A 21,109-nucleotide genomic window follows, 5' to 3' on the forward strand; every position below is an offset into this window, starting at 1 on the left:
CAAAATTAAAATAGAAACTTATAAATAAAAAATAAGAACAAAAAACAATTCTGATATGTAGGATACGAACTTATGATCATTTACGAGTTTATCTAAGCAGCCGATCAACTCAGCTATCGGCACATTGCTGTTACGGGGATAAAATATCGATCATATCATAATAACTGTTTAACAGCGCCATCTAGTTCATTTCTTGTGAACACCTAACAAAATCGTCAACTCTCGTGTTCAAACGATTATAGAACGTAAGGTGTCCATCCACTTATGCAGGCCATTGTACCTGAGTACATATTCTTTTTTTTTTCTGCTCGTGACTTGATGCCATTTTTCCGAAATGAAGGTAGTACAGAAGTGCGGAGAAAGTAGCTAGGTACCTTCTTCCGACTTGGAACTAATAAACGGCCTATCACTTCAGTAGTTAGTAGTGCTGCCAAGAGCTGCCGTGGGAATGAGGAAAATTACATTTCTTGAATTTATTTTTATTATTATGTGAAGAGAAATAAGAGGTTAGTTCCCCCCCCCCTACCCCCGCTCTTCACCTATTCAGGATGTAGGTACTTTCACGGTTTAATTTCAAATTTCAAATTATTTATTCAGTAAATAGGCCGCACCACCTTATACGTCACGGCACTTTTACACGTCATTTTTTAAACTAAGGTCCATCATTGCCAAGAAGAATGCGCCGCAAGAAACTGGGCAGAATTTTTTTTTTTCCAAATAAAATAATCAAAAATAAAATACTTAAAAACTACAGATTACAATTTAAAAAAAAATACAAAAAAATGGTAATAATAATACAGGTATACATGGGGTCCCTTAGTTCCAAAACTAAACACTAACTATATCTACGTTCAGTGGAAGTGTAGAATGCTTCCACCGTCATAAATAAAATAAAAAAATTAAATTAAGCTTTTGGATTCCGAAGGCAAGTTCGCGTCTGCCGCCCCCAAAGTTAGCTCACACGCACTTATGTCATGCTCTGAAAGCAGAGCGGTACCGAGGGCATTGTACAAACATGGTAACAAACTGCCATCATAATAGTTCATAAATGACAATAGAAATTCTGCCTTGCTCCTGGCTTAAGAACTAGAACAAATTCGAATGTAACGGAATTTTAATCGCATAATTTCGCAGCTTTAAACCAGTACCAAAAGCAGGATTAAACCTCGTTAAAAACGTGTTAACGCGTTATACCAAACTTTATTAACGTGTTATACCAAACGCGTAAACGCGTAACACCGACGCGTGGACACCCGAGCCGCGGACGCGATAACCCAGAATTATTTATTATGTGATTATTATACAGACAGCCCTAAGAGGGCTTGCAGGGTTGCCAGTTGCCACCGGCTATACTACTGGACGCTCAGGGAAAATGTACTAAAAAGAGACATTAAATAGTTAATTTGATGATGTGTGTAAGTAGACTATTGTAGACATTTTATTGCGCATTACAATTTAAAACATAATTATCGGACAGAACAAACAAAGACGAACTCTTCCAGCTAAACTGACTTGGTTTGTGCCATTACTTTATTTTATCTCCTATTTATGTTATTTTGACCCGTGAAGGAAAAACATAAGTTGTTTTATCTTTTTTTTTAATTATTAGTGTATATATAGTAATTTTACGTTCGTGAAGGATACAAAAAAAGAATCGTTAACATCTACCTATAAAAGAGTCCTCTTCTTGTCCAGCTCAAGTTTAAGTCAGTTTAGTAGAGCATTGTCTGTCACGCAGTATATGCTGTCGATACTGTGATAAACCTTTATTAATCATACCAAATGGAGAAAGTGTTTTTTTACTGCCTTTTTACGGTTGTGTAGTCAACTAGGAATCCTTATAGTTTCGCCATATCTGTCCGTCTGTCTATCTGTCTGTCCGTCCGCATGCAGCTAAGCTCAGAAACCGTTAGTACTAGAAAGCTGTAATAAGACATGATATACATATCAGTCACGCCGACAAAGTGGTAAAATAAAAAAATTAAAAAAAAATTTAGGGTACCTCCCATAGACGTAAAGTGGGGATGTTTTTTTCTTGTCCACTCAACCTATAGTGTGGGGTATCGTTGGATAGGTCTTTTAAAACCATTGAGGAAATGCTAAGACGATTTTTCTATACAGTGCTCTATTTGCGAAATATTATCTTTAAAGTGTAAATTTTCATTAAAATAGAACGTTTCTAAAATCTAAACTGTTGGGTGAACAAATTTGAAAAAATTCAAAATGTTAGTAAATATATCAAATTTACAAGTAAAATTATAGCGGCTAAAATGACTTGATAATTATTAGTAGTTTAAGAGTAAATAGCAGCCTATGGTATAAAATATACCAAAACATGGAAGATTTCCTACACAATACGAAATCCTTAGAAAATTATTAAGTACTTGATTTTTTCGTAATGGCTACGGAACCCTATCTTTGGCGTGTCTGACACGCTTTTGGTCAGTTAGGCCCTATTTTTCTTAAGAAAGGCTTAGGTAAGTTTTATTTTTCATGGATGTCTTGTTTTTAACGAGCAAGCGGGTCCTTAGGAGGGAAATGATCACCACTGCCCATGAGTACCAACTACTCAAGGTCATTGGTCCGTGGCCGGCCTTTTAAGAAAGTATAAACCCTTTTCTTGAAAGCCCCGATGTCGTAGTCCGGAAACACTGCTGACGGAAGATCGGTTGATTCCACAATTTCACTGAACGCCAAAGTGACATCGCATTAATCAACAAGGAAAATCGTAACAACTTTTCCTTCGAAAAGTTTCCATGGTGGCACATGAATTAAAGTCCTTGAGCGTACATGTGAAATTCAAATGTAGCACTTCCAAGTTTAAACATAAAAATTGATAAAACAACTTACTGATACGGTCACTTCCGCGTCCGGATTTCCCTCGGAGCTGGCAACCCTACCACGTTTGCGGAATTCAGTCGCGTCGCGTAGCCAACGCTCCGCGTCGTATTACGCAATGGCGCCGCTGGGGCCGCTGGGGGTGACAGGCGGCGCGAGCGCTGACGCGGTAGCGGGTAATAAAATGATAGCTGTCACTTGTCAGCGTTTTGCGGGAACTTTGCAATTTCAAAAAAACATAGGGTTATAAAATGGATAAATTTGATTTGCTCATCAAAACTCAAACTTTGCAAGCAAACGCTCACTAAATACCGCCTGAATATAATACATGTATACATTTTAAAAATATTTAGCCTACACTCGAGGATATCGTAGCATTCTAATTGCTGTTTTATGATCGGTTTCTTCGTTTCAAAAACTACCTATTACAAGTAAATTGAATCTTATCGTAATAATTAATTGTTCGATATTACTTAATATTTCTTTCTTATTTCTTTTTCGGGAGAAATGTAGGACATGGGGGGAGAGGCTTTTGCCCAGCAGTGGGACATGAATCCAGGCTAGATTATTATTATTATTATTTCTTATCAACTAAAATAATAGTGTTTAAGGCATTCAATGCCCGCAATAGCGTTACATGACTTTCGCCCATAATTAATAATAAATAAATATCATGGGACACTTGACACCAATTGACCTAGTCCCAAACTAAGCAAAGCTTGTACCTACTATGGATACTAGGCATCGGATAAACATACTTATATAGATAACTTACATACTTAAATACATATTAAACATCCAAGATCCGAGAACAAACATTCGTATTATTCATACAATTTACAAAAAAAAAACTTGCTTAGTTCGGGAATCGAACCCGGTCGTTTTGAAAAATAAAACATACCTACATATTTCTACTTCAAACTCGTCGACATGTGTATTCTTCCCATTTTAACCTACGGCGCACAGACTTGGTCATTGACTGAAGCTCAAAATTCCAGGCTCATGGTTTGCCAACGAGCAATGGAGCGCAGTATTTTGGGTGTTCGGAGAACTGATCGAATCAGAAACACGATACTGCGCTCCAAAACTCGTATCACAGATGTGGGTGTCAAGACCGCGTAGCTGAAGTGGGACTGGGCCGGACATGTCTGCCGCATGCACCCGGACCGATGGGCACGAATCGTAACTGAATGGGATCCGAGGGATGGGCATAGGAGCAGAGGCAGACCCAAGAGGAGATGGCGGGACGACCTGAGCGTTTTTCAGCTCGATTGGCAGGTGCATGCCCAGGACAGGGAAGAGTGGCGGAGAAAAGGGGAGGCCTTTGCCCAGCAGTGGGACATAATACAGGCTACATAAAAAAAGCTATTTCGATATCGGTAGTGAAGGTCGTAAGCAATAAATGTTACTATGAAACACGATAACTAGAATTAATAACATTCATTGTATTTCATATTCTTTAATAATGTAAGTTTTATTTTCAAAACATACGGGTTCGACTCCCGCTCTGGAACTGAGTACAAGTTTTTGAAAATGTATGGTTGCAGTTTTTCTTGTTATTAAAACCAATGACATGGTTCTTAAGAACGGATCTTCGTATGATTAGTTTCAGACTTTCCCATACTGACCGATATGAATGTTACAACCTGTAGACTTACTTAAAAAAATAGCGTATTTATTCGATTACTTCAGTTTAGAGTGTTCCCCAAAGATGCCCTGAATTTGCTAGTCCGGCACTGAGCTGAACGCATATGTGCATTTGTGGCTCAAAGAAAAGTCTTGCCGGCAATGCAAACTCTAATCTCTAACTCTAATCTAATAAGCGCTCGTGGCCTAAATCGCTTCCGCCTATGCACGCGCGCAGTCTCGTCTGTTGCCATGCGGCCCAGCCTTACTACAGGCTTATCGCGTATCTAGCTTCCGCTTGCGATACGTTGCCGTTTCAATCCGGACCCTGCTCTGCTATGGGCGTGGTGGATTGAGTGCCGAATCGATAGTGTTGATTTGAAGACGACTTGTTTTGAGATATAGGCTGTTGCCGATTTTCGACGCGCGAGCCAAGCGAGCGAAACGAGAGCGCCGCTGTAACGGTCGGTGAAGCGCCAGAGGGACTACTAAGAAACTCGAAAATCGAAGTTCGTATCGCACCGTCCCTTTCACTCGCGTATTAAATGACATAAGCATCAGCGGGACGGCAACATACGAAGTTCGAGTTGTGCACTTCGTAGTACAGGGGCAGGATCTAATTAAGTTAAATAATAATTTGTCCCCTGCCAGCGCAGAGGGGCTACTACGAAATTCGAAAATCGAAGTTCGGATCGTACCGTCTCTCTCACTCACTCACGTAAATAATATAAGTGTGAGCGGGGCGGCAAGACACGAAGTTCGAATTTTGCACTTCGTAGTAAAGGGCCTGTGGTTATGTTAGATGGTTACGTATGGAGAACAAGATGAAGAAAGAAGAATGAAGGAATGTTTCACCTAGTTAAAATCTTGTCTAGGGTTATCTGGTGGAACAAAGGGGTGGAAACAACCTAAAATTTCAGGTACCTATAGTGCACTAAAAAGTTTTTTGTTAAAAAATTCATTTTGAACACAAGCTTTTTTGCTGACTGTACTTGCACTGTCACACCACATTTCCGTACCAAATTTCAAGTCGATGCCTTAACCGTTGAGGAATTCCATCCTGCAGAGCCGTTCCTGACTGGACCACCAAGATGTCACTACTAGATTATTGTATTGTCACCCAATTTACCTAAGTATGCCAAATTTCAAGTCAATCAAACCACTGGAAGTGGGTCAAATTCAACTTGCAAGATTTGAACCGCACATACATACATAGATACATGCATACAGTGCAAGTTAAATAAAAACTTGAAACTTGTAAAATGATTAAAACATGATTTACTTATTTTATCTTAGCCCTCTAGGCTGTCCTCTGTTGTTACACATGTCTATTAGTGTTGGTACTCAATACATACATACAGACATGGTACCTACTCATACACTTTCATCAGGTGCCGCAATATTTTGTTTGCCATCCTATTTATTAAATAAAACTTATATTTTTGTCTAATTAGTCGTCAGACTCTTCAGCTACCCCACAACTCCCGTCCTTCGCCGGATTCCGGGAGGCCGAGTATGACGCAACGCGACAATAAGGAAATGAGTTCAATTGTGGCCGCCAGGGCCATTCTGGGGCTTGCGAATTCTCGTATTCGTTTTATTACAGACGATTCGGATCTTTGAGCCTGATTGTTGTTTATTATTTGAACTTGTTTTATTTGTTGAGATATAAATTTAAAAATGGAAACATTGAATTTCTGGAAATAATGTTACCTAAAATAATCAGATAGTATGTCGAAAATATAAACTGAGACATGGATGCACAGATAAACCAGAAAAAGGGACCAGCGCTGGGAATCGAACCAAGGTCCTCAGCAATCCGTGCTGCGTGCTATAACCCCTACACCACTGCTGGACAGGAATCTAGATGTTCATCGAGAATCATCGAGAGACGTCACATTCTTTCGGAACTAACCGCTCACCCAGACAAGAGATGTCACTAGTAAGCAATCAAATTATGATTGTTTTTTTAGAGTCTTTTTTGTATTTTTTATTTCAACTCCAAATTTGTATGGTTTCACGGGATACCCGTAAAAGTAACAAATTTGGAGTTGAAATAAAAATACAAAAAATACTCCAAAAAAACAATCATAACATGTGTTTACCTAAAATTTTCTTACAATAGATAACCTGATAGTATACAGCTAAAGTATACCTAAGTTGTAGTAGTATACAGAGTATACAGATAGTGTAAGTTGCAAATGCTCGTCTTTCTGTTATTTGAAAGTCAATATCGGTCAGAAACTTTTGAACATTTTCAGTTGAAGCAGATACAGAACGAGTATTTGGACTTTTTTTTACCCCTCACGAGTTCATTGACCTATTTTGACATTGCATCGTAGTAGTCCAACTCCAACTAAAGAAGATGTAGTTCACGTCACGGCCTTATTGCATTTTTTTGATCTTTTGATCTGTGAAACTTACAAATACCACGGCCGGGCCGGACTGGGGAAGATATTTGTATGAATAATACGAATAATTTTGTTCTCGGGTCTTGTATGTTTAATATGTATTTCAGTATGTATTTATCTATATAACTATGTTTATCCGTTGCCAAGTATCCATAGTACATGGTTTGCTTAGTTTGGAACTTGGTCAAGTGGTGTCCAAGTGTCCCATGATATATTTTTTTTTTTATGAAATGAAAGGATATATATACATATTTTTGTAGCTTCCGTGAATTGCTCGTAAAATATAACGCCACATTTCTTTTATGTAGTCTGTAATATGTCCCACTGTTGAGCCTAGGCCTCCCCTTTCTTTCGCCACTCTTCCCTAAAATAATCGTCAATATTTTTTAAATACTTACTTGTAGCAGAATCACCCTTGTGGCTTAGAAATGTGCCTGATATTGAGTTATTTATTGCCATTATAATGCCATGAGTGTAGCTCTATGATTGTACTAGACACGGCAGGTACAGAGTAAGAGTTAGTTTAGTTAATAGAATGAATCTATATTCATTTTATTTTAAAACTAATCTCATATCACTACAATTGTAACTTGAAATCATATTTTTATACATCAATAAAAAAATGGTTCATGAAAAAAATGGTTGACTCGATAAAAATAAAATTAAAAACGGTGGCTAAGCATACATACAGGCCAAGGGTTCCATGTATATTTATTTTTTTATTCGACTGGATGGAACACGAGCAAGTGGGTCTCCTGATGGTAAGAGATCACCACCGTCCATAAACATCTGCAACACCAGGGGTATTGCAGATGCGTTGCTAACCTAGAGGCCTAAGATAGAATACCTCAAGTGCCAGTTATTTCACCGGCTGTCTTACTCTCCACACCGAAACACAACAGTGCAAGCACTGCTGCTTCACGGTAGGATTGGCGAGCAAGATGGTGGTAGCAATCCAGGCCGACCTTGCACAAGCACCACCACCACCTCCTGCGAAATATATTTAATATTGGAGAATTTACTTTTTGATCTTAAGACTATAATGCAGACTCCTTTTATCTAGACACGCGGCAGTGTGTCCAGCCAAGTTCAAAGATAAAATATAGACATTATAATACTAAGAAACGTTTTTCTTACTTATAAAAAAAAGTTGGGCATATTATGTATGTATGTATGTAAACTCTTTATGCACATAAAAATAAAAATACAAATACAAAGAGAGGAGAACAAAGGCGAGCTTATCCCTAAAAAGGGATCTCTTCCTGCTAACCTAGTTAAGAGAAGACATTTTGTTATATAGAGGATAAGCAGACAATGAAAATTACGTGCGGTAAAGAGAAAAAACAGAAATAGGTACTCAAAAGAGAGAAAATGAATACAAAATTCATCATCATCATCATCCCAGCCTATATACGTCCCACTGCTGGGCACAGGCCTCCTCTCAGAACAAGAGGGCTTGGGCTACAGTTCCCACGCGGGCCCAGTGCGGATTGGGAACTTCACACGCACCATTGAATTGCTTCGCAGGTTTGTGCAGGTTTCCTCACGAGGTTTTCCTTCACCGCAAAGCTCGTGGTAAATTTCAAATGCAAAATACAAAATTATTTACATTAAATCCAATATAAAACGAAAAGAACATATTATTATTACAAACAATTACAAAAGCGAAACACAGTCTTTTCTCATGTCAGTGTCCAGCCATTATTATGAGAAGTGTCAAATTACTATCATTTTTTTCTTAAATAACTTTGTAACTATTTGTTCTAAATAAACATATATTAATGTAAACCAGTAAGTTCACGTACGTTTTATTTGGCACTCAGGGAACTACAATATTTTTTATTCTCGTGCCACATCTACGAGTTTTTATGCGCACACACATTGTTGCTTTATTACTGACTACTATTCGGATGCTCGCTCTTGTATTACAATGTACTCCGAGTGTACCTATCCTAATAAAGTAATGAATTTAACTTACTTTGAATAGCTTTGGGGCCCATTGAATTAATTCAAAACTAGTTTATGTTCATTACAAAGTTTCAATAAAGCATTCTAATATTTTTACACCTTGATGGTGTTGAAACAAAGGTTACGCCTAGTTCTTGAAGACTACTTCAATTTGTTACTATTCTTATTTATTCATTATTTAATTTAAATAATTTATTGAATCAGATGTTACTTAGCGGAGGTCCATATCAATGAACTAAAAGAATTTGTTTGCTCACCCGTGACCTCATGATATTAACATTTATGTTTATTGATGTTATAAGGTCGCGGGTGAGCAAAAAAAATATTTTAGCTAATTTATTTAATTGGCCATACAGAAAGTATACTGTGTATTTTAACCGACTTCAAAAAAAGGAGGTGGTTATCAATCCGATTGTATTTTTATGCAAACACTCCTGTAATTGATTGATTCAGGTGTTACTATGCGAAGGTTCATAACCCAGGTACGTACGGTCATAGTATTCAGTTAGGTACTTTGTTAGAATTGTTCATAAAATATACAGAGTGTGTCCCTGACCTGACGGGGCTTTAAATTCAAGGTTCGATACTACTCACGAAACTAAGTTACTTTTGTTTTGTAACATTTTCGAAAAACTTAAATTTAGATCATTTATTGATCCACAAAGTTTAATTGTTAAATCAGTTTATCGGACATGGCGGTGTTATCCCTGTCTCTTGGTACGGGGGCCTAGATATATTTTTGACAGTTATTTAACATCTCTAAGATAAACATTTATCCATGTGCCGTCAATTTAGTATTGTATATTGTATGGCATACATTGAAAATTACATTTAATTTGTATGAAAAAAATGATTTTAACAGTGGTCATATTTTTTTAAAGTAGCAGAACAAAAGTAGCTCAGTTATGCGACTTGAATCGAACACTGAGACTCCCTGAATAAACTAACCAATGAACTGAAACAATTCATTTAACCAACACCGAGCGCGACAGATAGTGTAAATGTAAACAAAAAGTTGTACGACGCTTAAATGTAAATATAATGGCATCAAGATTACGCAACAGTGCACGCTGCGCTATTTTAATAACAGTAGTAGCTGTATAGTAGCACTGTAGTAGCGGCATAGTAGCGCTATAGTGGCGTTATAGCCCATTCATGCAGTAGAAAAAACTGCACTAGCACAGTGATTCACCGACGCGCGCACATGCGATTGTCATGTGACCGATTTGTGCCACTTAGCACTCATCGGTATATTTTTTAATCAACTTCAATTCACGTTGATTTGATTCATTAGATATTAGTCATGTTAATTTTTTTTTTGCTATTACATTTTATGATTTTTGGCGTTGAATAAATAACATTTGTTTTGTATTGTATTGTTTTAGAGATGTATGTATTTGAAAAAAAAAATGCTCTTAATGTTTAAAACGGCACCAGAAACCGTCGTTATTATTATTTACTTATTATGTACTACTTTTTGTTTGCGACTTCGTCTTCAAATAATTCATTTATCTCTATCCCATCCCACGGTAACTTTGCAATTCTTTTGGATAAAACTTTTACCTTGTAATTTCTAGGGATTTAAAGTACACACTGTTTTTTTTTCTGATATTAATAGGATTTATTTATTTGTCAACATCTAATTTATGACATTAGTACAGTAAAAACCATTACACTGTAACATCTAAATACAGAAGATGTACAAAAGGATATAAGAAGGTTCTTACTTTAACGCCTTAATGAAAATCAGTTCAATTTGTAGACATATTCTAGGCTATGCACACAGACCTGACGCCAATATGTCGGAGGCGATCAATCTGTAGGTATACTTAAGTATTATTACTCTTCGCAGCATCTATTTAGTCATTTTAGTCAGTCCCGTGTGGATTACCACACTACGCTCGAGGGTGCGCGCGCGCAGCGGCGCCTCCGTCGCGTCGTGACGTCACATCCGCCCCCATTCACTCGCCGCTCATTCATAAAACACACCGCCATCTTTGCCACGACCTCCAACGCAATACCAGCCATACCTACAATACTTTAAAGTTGCATTTGTGGTTTTTGAAGCTGGAAATATTATTTGAGATCGCAATTAAAAAGGTTGCTCTGTATTTTTTTTTCGCTGTTTTGAGCGTGACATGATTAAGAAAGATGAGTTATTCTGCAGGCTAACAAGGTCCGTCGTTATTTTCCTTGTTTAGTTAGACGGTTTGGCAAAATGGCGGATAGTTGTCGCATAATTATCTTTTATACTATGTACATTATTGTATGTACATTTTGTAACAGTTATGTTGGTTTTACTGAAACTTGATAAAAGTAAGTATAGCATAATGAGAAATCGTTTGAAATAGGTACATTTATAACTCCTAAGAAATCACAATACAGTTTCTAAGAAAGTTTATTTTCATCTATTAAACGCGATGATAACTATTTATTAGCCTATAGGTACCTATCTATTTTTGTCCCAAAACCGTAACTGAGTCGTTAAATATTTTACTCCAGGTCACAAGGGCAATAAAGTCCACAATTTCGTGCCATTTCGGGTCCGATAAACGTCATTGGCTGACATTCAGCCTTGACCTTGGCGTGGCGCGACTCCCGCCAGTCGCGATTGCGAACAACGCCATCTGTGAACGGGCGGAGTAAACTGCAAAAGTTTGGGAGTCTTCTTTGTCCAACAAAAATCAGTCTGTCGTTTTACTAATGAAGCTCTTATGTTATCTATATATTTAATGTATCTTTATTTTTTTATATATTAACATGGTAATTGCGCAGCACGTCATAGTTTTATTTGTGTTACCTTCTATCAGTTGTTAGACTTAACAGTACAGAGGGGGTCAGGTCAATGATTAAAAACCTGCCATTTTGTTTGCTGGAATGGAAACATAGACATTATTTCAAATTTGTGAAGAAAAAATATATCAGATCTAATAGGTAGGTATATATACGTTTCAGACTAGGCAGTAGAGTATATATTCGTAGAGATTCAGCAAAACGCGCCGGAAAAACTCTTTTTTGTTTTGTTTTTTTTTGTGTTTGTGTAATTTGCGAAGTGCGAAATAAATATTTTCTAATTCTATTTTCTATTTTCTTTTTCTTACAGAGGTACCCCTGTCAGTTTTAACCCCCTACGCAAAAAGAGGGGTGTTATAAGTTTGACTGCTATGTGTGTCTGTCTGTGGCACCGTAGCTCTTAAACGGGTGAATCGATTTGAATGCTATTTTTTTTTATTTGCAAGCAGGGTTTTTAACTGTGTGACAGTGATAACTAAGAATATACCTCATCATCATCTTCATCATATCAAACATAGGACGTCCATTATTGGACATAGGCCTCCCCCATAGACCTCCAGTTGCTCCCTGCATCCACCGTGAACCTTAACGGTGAAAAAAGTATGTAAGTTTTTATAACTTACTTCTTTTACATACGGTGTGACTTTTTTGGCTACGATTTTGTCACAGACTAAAAAAATATCACACAATAAAATTATCTAGAAGGAAATTTATGTGCAGTGTAAGGCCGAGTTTAGACTTGCAAGAAAAATCGTACAAGTTGCATTATATCGTGAGGCCGTAAAGCCAACGAGTTTATAGTGGGCATTGAGCGCCGCAGTAATGCAACTTGCACGATTTTTCTTGCAACTCTAAACTCGGCTTTATAGTAACCCCTTGTAGGTATTCTCAAGAATATAAAAATTAATTAATTAAGATCATCACATGTTTTCCTCATAACATCTGGCGAAATCGAGTGGTGGTAGTAACGCGAACGATACCCGCTCCGTCATGAATGAGTCGTCCTTGAGGGGGCCACTCAATGAATCATTTAGCTCCCATACAACCTAAACTTCAACCAACGCAATTTGAAACTTAACAAAGTTCAAATAAGACTCTTAGCAACCGCGAACCGGTTGAAACGGCGTAAGTTCTTAAAAAAATCCAACCAATTTAAATGTAAAAAGTATCAACACAAAGTTTAAAATCTAATCGCCGCATTCGATTTAACACTTTGCCTTGTCTGTGTGTTGTGACGTTTTTGTGTTTTAAATATTTCTTTTACTGATTAAGTAGTTTGCTTTGCGTTTTTATTCCAGTGGATTCCATTTAATTAGGAATTGTTAATGGCTCCGCCTGCTGACGGTTTAGTGCGACTAATTTAAAACAGGTTTGAGAATTTTAAACGTTTCAATTAAGTTAACTTAGAACTACAATATCTTTATTTACTTTTGCACATAACGTGTAGCACATACTGAGTGGAGGCACTTTTTGGTGTCCTGTCGTGTCGTGTCACCAAATAACTTAGTTTGCTAATTTTAGTCTTCTTACTGTTAGGCGGTGGTGCTTATGGATTTATGGAACCAAAATAAACCTCTCTGTCCTTCTTTCTTTTTAAGAGGGGTGTTATAAGTTTGACCGCTGTTTTTTTATGATGGGATGCCTATGATGGGATACCTTAAGTGCCAGTAATTTCACCGGCTGTCCATTCTGCAATAAATATATCCTGGCAACGCGTTTGCAATACCCCTGGTGTTGCAGATGTTTATGGGCGGTGGTCATCTCTGACCATCAGGAGACCCACTTGCTCGTTTTCCATCCAGTCGTATAAAAAAAAAACTTTACGTAAACTGTGAACCCTCCGTGCGCGAGTCCGACTCGCACTTAGCTGGTTCTTTAAACTACACGTCCATCTCAGCAATAGGGAAAAACCACCCCTTCATGACGAATTAAATTTGAGCTCTGAGTCAGCGGTACTTTGAAATTATATTATTTCGGTGAGCCAGCGTATGACGCATAGTCGTTAATTTCCGGTTTATATAATTGGTGACGAAAGAACAGAAAGTTAAAAAAGCCCAAGTACTTACCTAAGGACTATACATATATATACGACGTGACTCTACCCTCTGGGTAAGTTTCCATCCAACCTAAAGACACGTCTGCAGTTATTTTTTTTACAAAAAGACACAACTTGTGTTGTTCCGTAACATTGTTTATATAAATATAACTAAAAGCGAGTATTCCCTTATAGCACGGTGTACATGAAGGCATAAGTTATGTAGAATAAGTGTTGTTATAACCGTAGTACAGTCTCACTCACTTTACTCATCAATAATATTAAAACGGTCCTTAGGAAGAGCTCTACTCGAGATTTCGGTTTTTGTCCAGAGAGTAGAGTAGATACACGTTGTAGGTATAACATTTTTGATTTCCGTTAACTCAGGGTTACTCAAAGTGGGGTACGCGAACCCCTAGGGGTTTGCTATTCGACGGTAGGGGGTTCCCGACAAGTTTACGTGACTCCAAAAGCCACCAGGCTGCAAGACTAGCAAGATGATTAAGATTGGTTTTTGGAGTCTTTTTGTATTTTTTATTTCAACTCCAAATTTGTTACTTATTTGTTTGTTATTTATTTGTTCTTTTTTGTTTCAGTTTGTATTTTCGTTGGCATGATGATTCTTACCTATATTTGTTACCTTTTATTGAAATCAATAATATAGGTACATTATATTATGATGATGATTGAAATAAAAATAACCTTACTTTCTGCAACATTCAATTTTATTACTTTCTTTGGCGGGGGGGGGGGGGGGGGTTCGCTGTCGTCTAGAAACTTTAACAGGGGTACGTGGACCCATAAGTTTGAGAAACCCTGCGTTAACTTTAAGGAAACAACGGGGTCATATGAAGTTAAAGCCTAATTCTTAGTGTTTAAAAGGCTCAATAATTAAGGTACCTAATTAATGATGCGCAGTACCTAAAACATTGTAACGCTTAACTTACGAAGTTTTTACCCGACTGCCCGAAGGAGGGTTATGTTTTTCGAGCGTATGTATGCATGTATGTATATAAGTATGTATTTATGTATGTAAGTATGTATGTATTTATGTATGTGGGTATGTATGTTCATTTCTTTGGTCCTCGCTGCAGCCTAAACGGCTGGACGGATTGTAACATATGAGGTATCATTGGATTCGTCATAACTGTCGGAGTGACATAGGGTATACAATATTTCAATATGGCGTCTGCGAAAAAAAAATATGGCGAAGGAATAAAAAAAAATTGTATTGTAACAATATGGGAATCAAATGAAAGCTAATAATTAGCCCATTCTAAATATATATATGGGTTATAATACTTTTAATGTACTATTTTCACAGAAATATCAAAGCAGTATAAAATAAAAAAAATTAAATTAAAAAAATCAAAAAACCCAGTAAGGCAGTCGGGTTTTTTGTTTTTTTAAATTTAATGTTTTTTTTAATGTCTGTACTTAACTACAGTGTTTTTGATTCACGTGTGTTCATTCATAAGTTCTGGATGAACCACATCAACAATACAATCATTTCAATACGATGACACTATTGTACACCATAACACAATATATGTAGTACTTGCCCGCGGTTTTGCCCGCGTGGAATTCGGTTATAGCTCGCTGTTCCCTCGGGAACTGTGCATTTTTCCAGGATAAAAAGTAGCCTATGTCACTCTCTGGCCCATAAACTAACTATCTCTATGCCAGACAAACGTACAAACACACACATACACTTTCGCATTTACAATATATGTATGAATGTACAGTTTTTAGTGCATCTATGTATATTTATGAATTCCAGATGTACTCGTAAGTTATTTAAAACACAATTATTTTTGAACGTTTTCGCGGCGCTTGAGCAGCGTTCCCACGCCGTCACATGTGATAACGACGTACCGTCAGCAAGAAAAAAAAATATTAAAAAAAATATTACTAGCTTTTGCCCGCGGCTTCGCCCGCGTGGAATTCGGTTATCGCGCGCTGTTCCCTCGGGAACTGTGCATTTTTCCGGGATAAAAAGTAGCCTATGTCACTCTCTGGCCCATAAACTAACTATCTCTATGCCGAAATCGCGTCGATCCGGCGCTCCGTTTCCACGTGAAAGACGGACAAACATAGGTAAATACAAACACACACACTTTCGCATTCATAATATTAGTATGGATTTTCAAGGTCATCATCTATCATCCCACTGCTGGGCACAGGCCTCCTCTCAGAATAAGAGGGCTTGGGCCGTAGTTCCCACGCGGGCCCAGTGCGGATTGCACACACACCGTTGTCCTTGCAAGTTTGTGCAGGTTTCGCACATGAAATTCGAAAAACTTGCGAGTCGGGGTTTGAACCCAAAATCCTTTGCTTGAGAGGCCGTAGGTCAAACCACGAGGCCAACACGGCTGTAGCCGGTTATGGCTGCATAATATTTCACCTCAAATCCTATCCTACTTACCTATATTATAAATGCGAAAGTTAGTGAGTGAGTGAGTGAGTATGTTTGTTACTCCTTCACGCTGAAACGGCTGGACAGATTTGGATGAAATTTGGCATGTAGATAGCTGTACATCTGGAATAAAACATAGGCTACTTTTAATTCCGATATTCCCACGGGATAGGGATAAAATCTCGAAACATGAAATTTGACGTGATTGTTTTTTATGGAACGTCACTGAAAACCACGATTTAATTTTCGGGAATTCCCACGGGAATTTTTAAAAATCCCAAAAAAAAAAATCAGCTGCTTGATCTAATGATTTACGTGTGCGAAGCAGCGGGTAAATTTATATTTTTGATGATGATGAGTTTGTTTTGCCACCCGTGCCCGGTCACAGGGCACTATGGCGTGTCCGGAACAATCGTCATTAGGCTGCGCGCGCGCATGGCGCGGCCGTGGACTGAATCGCTGCGATACGTCACACTGGCCCTATTCATGTAGCTATAGGTAGTGCCACGAGAGTTGAAGTGAATGATTACATACACAGTCTTTTACAGCACTCTTTTTATTTATTTATTATTTATTTAATTTTAACAATTACACAGTGTAAACATGAACACATTTTTTCTCCAAACTGCATGACAGTTTGTTAGCGAAATGAAACACTCAAAACACTTCCATATATAAATACTGTGCAAAACTTAACTATATGACTAACCTATTAGAAAAGTATCCTAATTTACATTTGCATGTATATTACGAGTTATAAAAAAAAAATATAAAAAATAGGTGGGTACTTATTCAACTTGATACTATTTGGTAGTGGGTACTTTATAGAGTCTGTGGGCGCTTTACCCCCAGGGTCCCAGAGTCTCTACCCCAAACGTCGCAAACACATACAGTCACCAGCATTAATATCTACAACAGCGGAGCGTAAAAAAATATCTGACACGTCCTTCCGGCCCTAGAAATAGAGTCGTATCAGATATTTGTACACGCTTGTTGTATCAGATATTGGTGCTGGTGACTGTACCCACTGCTTAGTTGTGCGTATTTGCGCCGCTTGAGGAGTTCGGCCGAATTGGCAGTAGAGCCAGCCTTTGCTGCATTGCCACGGAGGTGGGACGGGGCCAGAGTAACTGAGCACGTTGTATCCCAAACCACCGGTCTCAGAATATATTCAATCAGAATATTATAATAGTTGAAAGAAATAACAATTAAAATTCTTAGGGTACGTTTTTCATAATGGTCAAAATACATACCTACGACAAAATGGCCATGTTAATCATCATCTCCAATCTATTTACGTCGTATCTGCCCGCTTTATAAAATAATTATTAGCTTAACTCTTCCTCCTACTGTAATAATATACTATTAGTACATTACTGCAGAGGCCATGAAGTAAGGGATAAAACGAGTCCAGCAATCCCTGTTCTGGCCGAGGTTTGTATAGTGCTTTTCTCAAACAATGTGAGGAAACATTTCATCCATCCATCCAGCAATCCCTCCGTTCCTCCGGTCCGAGGTCCATCCATGTATCCAGTGCATCCATTTCTCCAAATCCAAGGATCAATCCATTCCATCCATCCATCCATCCATCCATCCATCCATCCATCCATCCATCCGTCCGTCCATCCGTCCGTCCGTCCGTCCGTCCGTCCATCCGTCCGTCCGTCCGTCCATCCATCCATCCATCCATCCATCCATCCATCCATCCATCCATCCATCCATCCATCCATCCATCCATCCATCCATCCATCCATCCATCCATCGCATCGCATCGCACCGCACCGCACCGCACCGCACCGCACCGCACCGCATCGCATCGCATCGCATCGCATCGCATCGCATCGCATCGCATCGCATCGCAGTATCGCAAATGCTTACAGAGTAGTGGTGGTTGGCTGTTCGTAATTTTTCCTTTATCAGTTTAATGTTAGTAAGCAAAATTAAAAAGTTAGAGCAGCGGACAATAATGGATTTTCATACATACTTCATGGACTAGGCCAAGAAGTTATGTAGGGAGGTGGTAGGAAGCCATAAATAAGAAACTTCATGTCTCCATTTCGTGACATTAACGCATACATTTCCGAGCATGTTTGAGAAAAATAATATTAAAACGTTTTTCCTCGTAACATCTAGTCAATTATTCATTGTTATTTTTCATTACAGATTGTCTATTATTTATTTTATTTACTATTATTTTTATTAGTGTACTAAATAATCTAAACTTTAATATCGGTACAATTTTGTCGTGCAGATGAGATAAGAAGTCTTGTTCTGACTTCAGTGAACTGATGCTAAATTTCACCTCGCCTTGTAGAGGCGCCGTGGCTTAGTTGGTTAAAGCGCCTGTCTAGTAAACAGGAGATCACGAGTTCGAATCTCGTCGGGGCCTATGGTGGATTATTCTTTTTGCTTTTTTTTTACTTTTTGAAATGCAAATTGTTTACATTTTGTAACGTTAGTAATGTGTTAATTTTGGATATCAGAACCAATATCTCCAATTTTTACCAAACTCACTTTTTTTTAGAATCATACTAAATGTTTTGTCCTCTTTCAGGCCATCTAACTGTTATATCGCTATCTCTTTTATTAACCAAGTTTGATTTACTAAAAAAGGTCGGTTGTCCATAATACCTTAGAAGAAAAATAACTAATGTTTAATTATGATTTTTTGCCTCTAGTACTAATCTTAATGTATGGCTTTAAAAGTAGTAGTAAAAGTAGGTATGATTTGAACATAAGTCCTATACTTATTTCGTGATGCCGAATTTTCCTAAACCAAAATGTCGGATGTTAACATCCGACCACAGCAAAGCAATATGCCTAATATTATATTAATAATTTTAGGTCGGATGTAACACCCTTTTGATTTGATGCTCAAATTTGAATTGCATTGTTATTGATAGCACAATAAATAACTTGTTTGACAGAAAATACTTGTAGTTATATGCTCTTTCTATATAATAACTACTTTTCTTAATTTTGATACATTAAGTCGAAGTTAAGGTTTTAACTTCGACTTGAAAAGTATCAAAAATGCACATCCGACCTCTATTGGCTCTGATGTCTGATGTCTGATATATATATTTAAGTTTTGTTATTTTTAAGACTAAGTTTTCTTTTATGTAACGATTGTTTGCATTTTTACATACGAATACCTGTATTTACCTAGATACATAATGTATAAGTTAGTTTAGTATAATAGTTACTTTGTACGCAACGTATGTTCCAAGGCCTCTAGTACCGGAAATGGTTCATTGACAAATCCTTAAAATGTGGAACGTATAAACACGCACTTATAATATTGCACAGTAAGTATTTATTATTTTTACTGTATGTAATTTTTTTTCTAACTAGCGATCTTATTATATGTATATATATTCTTCAAAAGAAAATAAGAGTCATTTGAGTTTAATTACTGTAATGATAATAAAGAATACAATTTACCTTTTTAATGTGAAAAATCTCTACATTTCAAACAAGAACTTTTAGTATCGTAGTAGTAGCTATACTATTTATACTGTATTAATAAAAGTGTTTTGAACAATGCTAAAATAGTACTTATTTTAAAGAGAACTTAGATAACTTATTAAATAATCATACCTATAAATTTTACGAATATATGTCAAATGACAAAGGCCTCCTATTCTCTTCTTCTATTTAATAGTGTATATTATTATTTGTCCTAAGATATTATTGTTGTTAGTTACCCTGTAGTAAGAGTGCATTATGTAGATATATCTTGGTATGAAGTTGAAAAGGTTACTCGAACGAAATCTCAGTCGGAATGCGAAGATCCCGCTTCACGATAAAAACTGCACAGGGTGTTGTATTTTATAATAATAATAGATAAATACCAAGGCCGCGCAACAATGGATCCTACGGCTAGAAAGCTTCCATCAGACAATGGCTACCGTTCACCACGACGTATAATATATAATTAACCTAGCATCCACCGCGGCTACGTTCGCAAAGGTTTTAGGGTTTTATAATTAATGCTATAAATTGTTTATAAAACGCGTCGTATAACTTTTATTCCATATAATGACTGGGTACGTCACAGTTAATACAATTTTGTTGTATTTTTTTCATGATAAAATTTATCACTTGTGTGTTGCGACTTTGTATGGAAACTTCAAGGACATGAGCATGTTAAGACTATAATAGCCTTCATTATACTTTTAAAAACGAGAGGGGGAGGTCATCCAGCTGGGCAATCAAACAGTGCGTAATTATTAAATAAATAAAAAGTTTTCGTAGGCTAGTATTGTATTGTTTAAATCTTTATTTTACATCCATACTTAATATTATAAATGCGAAAGTGTGTTTGTGTGTTTGTCCGTCTTTCACGCCGTAACGGAGCGACGGATCGACGTGATTTTTGGCATAGAGATAGTTTATGGGCCCGAGAGTGACATAGGCTACCTTTTATCCCGGAAAAATGCACAAATGCACAGTTTCCGAGGGAACAGCGCGCGATAACCGAATACCACACGAGCCGAGCCGCGGGCAAAAGCTAGTAAACTCATAAAAATAACAGTTTGATTTGAGAGATCAATGTATGGAGGCGAACTTATTTCGCAAGGGATCTCTTCCAGATAGCCAGTTGGGCCAGTGGTTTGGCCTGTGGGCCTATCAGCAAAGGATCGTGTGTTCAAACCCGAACTCGTATGTCTTTGAGTTAGTCGAAATTATTCATTTACTCCATATCCCATATATTATTATGAAAAACATAAATTTTTGCAATTTATTCTTTGTTTTCCTTGTGGTTCTTCAATTCATAAAGAAATATGAATAAGATACTATACAAATATATATATATATATTCCAATTCTATTACCTTTATCGTAAAATCTTCGGAACCTTTGAAGGTATCAAATCAACAATTGAAACTAATTTGGTCGGTACAAGGTTGCGCTCTACGACCCAAATTGTTTACTCTTAAATAAATTAAAATGTCGTAACTTCAAGTTTATGGCGTGTCCGTAATGTATACATACATTTTCATCAAGTTTTTTTCCGGAC

General features: G+C 37.3%; 1 protein-coding gene and 1 non-coding gene across 2 annotated transcripts in view; both read left to right on the top strand.

The window, feature by feature from the left end:
* The window catches only part of LOC141430645 (tRNA dimethylallyltransferase), a 297,995-nt gene that overhangs the window by 153,891 nt on the left and 122,995 nt on the right, over positions 1 to 21,109 (top strand). The gene's annotated exons all lie outside the window — the stretch shown is intronic.
* On the top strand, positions 18,403 to 18,476 carry TRNAT-AGU (transfer RNA threonine (anticodon AGU)). The gene has a single exon. It is a non-coding gene; the product is annotated as a tRNA-Thr (tRNA).

This window comes from Choristoneura fumiferana, chromosome 8, assembly GCF_025370935.1.
Source record: "Choristoneura fumiferana chromosome 8, NRCan_CFum_1, whole genome shotgun sequence".
Classification (NCBI taxonomy): Eukaryota; Metazoa; Arthropoda; class Insecta; order Lepidoptera; family Tortricidae; genus Choristoneura; species Choristoneura fumiferana.